The sequence below is a fragment of the Camelus bactrianus genome, chromosome 20, assembly GCF_048773025.1.
Source record: "Camelus bactrianus isolate YW-2024 breed Bactrian camel chromosome 20, ASM4877302v1, whole genome shotgun sequence".
NCBI lineage: Eukaryota > Metazoa > Chordata > Mammalia > Artiodactyla > Camelidae > Camelus > Camelus bactrianus.
In genome coordinates this window covers 42,006,926-42,012,099 of record NC_133558.1, presented here as the reverse complement: position 1 = coordinate 42,012,099, position 5,174 = coordinate 42,006,926, and positions in this window count along the sequence as shown.

Here is a 5,174-nt window from a genome sequence, read left to right as displayed (position 1 = left end):
TTTGCACAGCATGAGTTTGAGATAGGTCAAATAGTGACAGCTCTCTGGGGACGGATTTTTTGGGTAACTTCAAATCACTTCTGCCCCTACTTTGATTGTGAGACTGTTGCTTTTAAAGGCCACAGTTTAGGTGAGGATACAGGGATGGGAGTAGATCAAGTTACAATGCCACAAACCTCACTATCTTTATGGAGATGTAGCTTTTTTTTTTTTCTCAAATAAACCCTCCCCGGATTGCTGGAAGCTTTGTTTAATTTCTAGAGTTCTGCAGAGGTTAATTTTGACAAATTTTGCCATTGTCATTGCTTCATAGAATAGTAAGTTTTCCAAGATTTTTACTCAGATATTCTTGAAGTGTATCCCATTTGCATTTTTTTAACTGAGTTACTTGCAAGAATAACTAATTCTACAGCTCCAGCCCCATTCACATAAAAGTCCATTTGCCTGTCTTCTCCTAAAGTGAGCAGTGTGCAACTTGTTGTCAGTTTGTTGTTTTTCTTATTAAAGTGTAGGAGTTTTTGAAAATATACTCATGAATAGCCCTTTGTCATTTTTACAGGTTACAAAACTTCCACTAGTCTGTGGCTATTTTTTCCCTCACTTTTCGTTGCTTTAATGAAGTTCTCACTTTTAAGGATTTTCAGTATAGCAGTATGTGGATGCTGATCACACAGGTGAGACTTTTAACTACTCTCTAAACCTCAGTCTTTGCTCTGATTCACTGTCTAGAACATCTGAACACATCTACTGAAACCCATATACCAATGGATGCTGACAGCCCTAATTAAAAAAATGCTTTTTAAGTAAACCAGAAAATATTAACTTTGACACTGGAAAAGACAAATCTCAAATTTCCTAGCTGATCTTGCTTTCTGTGATCATTAGCTACATCATGATTATAGAGCCAACAGGCATATTGAGCTACTGATTTTATTTCATCAGATTTTAGAATGCAGAACACATTTCAAGCCCACTTATAGCACCATATGTGTATCTTTAAGGATATGTACATATGATGATGTCTTTATTTTAAGTACCTTATTTTATTTTAAGTACCTACTGCTGTGAACCTCATTAAGGAAACCTTGGAACTGCAGAATTGAAAATTTTAATACCACCATCATCCCGTAGCATATTCTTTTGCACTTAGATATTGTGTGGCAGAGTATCTTTCTTCTCCCTAGAAATGATCAATGTTGAAGGGGAAAAAAAGAACCCTCCTCTAATAAATATAGCCCAAATCACACACTTATCTGAAAAATGGCCACCATTTTAGTCCACACCAATCCATCTACTCACGCTGACTCAGAGTCCTCAACACAGACAATCCACCCCTGAAGTCAGGGTCCTCAGCACACGTTCTATCCCCTCCCCATTCCTTGTTGTTTCTGACCTACTTTTGTCCAACGCATCCTGCCAGTCTCTTCGCTGCCTGACTGCAGTTTTTAATTTTTACCTTTGTGTTCCAGGCTGTGCCTAGTGATTTCCAGGGAAATGCCAGACACCTGGCTCATCAGGTAGGGCGGGGAGGATTTCAGGAAGCTGTTACCCTAACTCACTTGCAGATCAGTGAGTGGCTGTTGTGAGCATTCCTTCTAGATCTCTGCCATGCCGGCTGCATCCACTTCAGTAAAATAACGTAGCTCCTCCAAACACCTCTGCCTCCATTCATTGGGTTTCTGCTTTCAGTGACACTCAGATGCTGCTGATGGGCAATATATATATATATATATTTTTTTTTTAATTGAAGTATGGTCAGTTACAATGTGTCAATTTCTGATGTACAGCACAATGTTCCAGTCATTCATATACACATATATATGTATGAATTCCTTTTCATATTCTTTTTCATTAAAGGTTATTACAAGATATTAAATATAGCTCCCTGTGCTATACAGAAGAAAAAATTTTTTTTAGCTATTTTTATATATAGTAGTTAATATATGCAAATCTCAATCTCTGATGGGCATTTTTAAAGCTACATCTGGAACGCTTGCTGCAGAAGAGTCTGAGAAATATATTTTCAACCTCATAGCCTTTTGGTTAGGAAGTTGGAATAAAGGCTGAGCTGTCTCACCTAACTTGTCTGCCTTTGTGAGTAAAAATGTCTGGAGTTTCAAGGCCCAATGAAATGTCCCAGCCCTTCAGTAGCAAACTCTTAAAGTAACCAAAATGCTCCCATCTACCAGAGCATGACTTGTCCTTAGACACTGCTGGACATAACCACTAACGCTGTCTAAGGCATCGTCTTCATCTGGTGCACACTTTCTTTAGATGTGTAATATCCTGATTAACAGGACAAGCTGGTTTGGATTCCCAAGGTCACAGGCAGCCTTCTGCCTGACTTTGGTGTATATATGTTCATTGAAGAGTCCTCTCTCAGATCAGCTAGAGCTGCCTGGTGTGTGGTTTGCCAGAGAATGTGGGTGCAGTGCTCCCCACCAGAGTCCTACCAGTTGTTTTATTGTAGGAAGAGAGAGAGCAAAAGAGACAGAACAGAAAGTTCTTGTCCAGCCTCAAACACAGTCACCGCAGCCCAGGGCTCTTGCTCTGGGACACACAGCAGTGCAGGTCAGCAGCGACATGGCCCCGGTGTACTCCAAAACATGGTGTGGTTGTACTGGGCTATCTGTGTCTTTCATGGACCCTGCAAAGTTCTCGGCTTTGTGAAATGGGGAACTAAGGAACTCCCACCCATGCCTGTAACTCCCAGGGTTTGCACCCTTACTGGTTTTGAGGATTTGCTGGTAATTCATTCTTTTTCACCAGGTCATTTCTCGGTTACACGGCAGTCCTGTGACTTCCTTATCAGAACTGCTCCTTAAGTTAGGGAAATAGTGAAAGATGCCATTTTACCCTGTAAGTTCATGTTCAGGGAGGAGGAGGAAGACACCACAGATCAGAATTGCTGTTTTGCTTTTTGTTGTTGTTGTTTTCATAAGCTGTCTCCTGTTGTCGAATAGACATTGAGCAAATGAATGACTGTCACACCCCCTTTTGAAGGATGAGGAAAATGACACTCATGGAGAGGAGGCAAATTTCCTGAGGTTCCAAAGACAAAAAGGGATGAGCACAGAATAAGATCCCTGCAAATTTCTTGGCTGTCATCAGCCTTTAGGTCAGTGACAGAGTGCCGTGTGTAGTAGTAAAGTTGTAGCGTGCTTTTAGAAGGGTGCAGATGTTCTTGTTTTTGTTGATACAATCACACTGTTTTGTCTGGGACTCTGAAAAAGAGAAATGGGTTAGAAAATGTTGGTTTCACATCCTTGGTCCTTCCTCCCCCTCACAAATATGGACCCTTCCATCTGTAGCAGGAATAACACAGCCTCAGCCTTCCCGTCTCATGAGATCAGTACTCATTCATTTCATCCCTGCCCACCTGTAGGCAATAAAGCACAGCATGATTTTCATGTCCTGCTTCACTGATTCTTGTGAAATTAGGTGTTTGAAGATAGAAAAGCATGAAAGGAAGCTGCTTTTTTTATATATAAAGTGCAGTAATTTTCTTAGCAGAGAAGGAATTTGAGGATTTTCTTCATTGAAAATCAATAGAGATTTCAAGACCATCTGTATTTCTGATGCGTAGATGAAAATGACAAAATCTAGAGGGATTACAGAAACACAAGGAAGTTACCAAAAGTGTCTTCAAAGAGCTTTTCTAAGACTGGGCTTGTAACGAGACTGTTAGTTGACAGAGACCCTCTTCTCACCCATAGTCCCTCTCCTTAGGTTGGAAAGGGCCAGCGTTTCCCCTGTGTGCCATCCTGGTGCTTCAAGTGAGTTGTGGGGCAGGGCGGTGCACATGGTGCTGCCTTCAGTTTGTCCGTCCTAAGTAACCCCTGGCAGTTAGAGGGAGAGTGTGTTGCAACCTCATGAACCATGCGCCATGCTCTCCGGGGTGTGTGCTCATCTCAGCTTATCCCGGCTTAGGTGATTGCAGAGCAGAGAGTGGTGGCAAGAGGTCAGCCATGAGTAGCCGGGAGCACCTGGAGTCAGCTGGGACCCAAGTGGCTAGGAGTTCCAGGTGGAATTCCCAGGACTTCCCACAGCTCATTCATTCATCTAAGACTTCTCCAGCACCTGTGATGTGGTGGTGCTTCTGTTGCGAACAGAACCAAATCCCTGTCCTCATGAAGGTGACGTTCTTGTGGACGTGAGAAATGATACACACAGAAGCAGTTCCAGGTCAGGACACATGAGTGCTGTCTATTTTGGAGTGCACAAGGTGAGATCCTTTGGGAAGGAATGTATGATACAGGAAAATGTGGGGGAGGGGATGGCCGTATCCCAGGTCTTATTTGGGTCCCTGGGATGCACCTCGCCAAGTCTGGGTCCTTGGTTTACACAGGAACAAATTCAAGAGAGAGCCACACTTCAGTAAAGGTAGATTTATTCAGAGAGATATATACTCCATAGACAGAGTGGGCTGTATCAGAAGGCGAGAGAAAGGCCATGAGGCTCCAGTTTAATGTAAAAGTAGATACACACTCCACAGACAGAGTGTAGGCTGTCTCCCTCAGCAGAGAGAGCAGCCACGAGGTGTGGGGTTGTTAGTTTTTATGCACTCAGTATCTTCATATGATCATAAGTGGGAGGAATATTCCAACTACTTTGGGGAAGGTGTTGGGATTCCCAGAAATTGGGCCATCACTCACCCTTTGGCCTTTTATGGCCAGTCTTGAACGTGTCCTGGCACCTATGGGAGAGCCATTTAGCCTCCTGACGTACTTTGGTGAGTGCGTATTGAAGCTCAAGGTCTACTGGGAGTTGACTTTTCCACCGTCTTGGTGCTAATGGCTGTGCCATTCTTTTAATGGCTGTGCCCGGCCCCCTTCCCTCCTGTCTCATGAAGGAGCTCTGGACTGATTGCACAATTGCAGAGCATGAGACAGAGTGGAAAGAACTTCATAAGTGGAAGGTGGAAGGCAGTGTTGGCAGTAGAATTCTCAAGTCAATTATAAAGTAAGGGTCTTCTGTTTGCTGGGGGTACCTGGTGTCACATTAGGGAGCTGTGAGCCTTGGGGACATCAGTGAGTGGGTGGCTCACTGTGTATACGGTGTTGCTTCTTAGGCGGCCCAAGGACAGTTGGCTTATAGGTGACCCATTCACTCATGCAGGGGTCTCTTTGGGAATTCTCTGCATGTGAGGCTAAAGTGGGTCACATGGGGAGCAG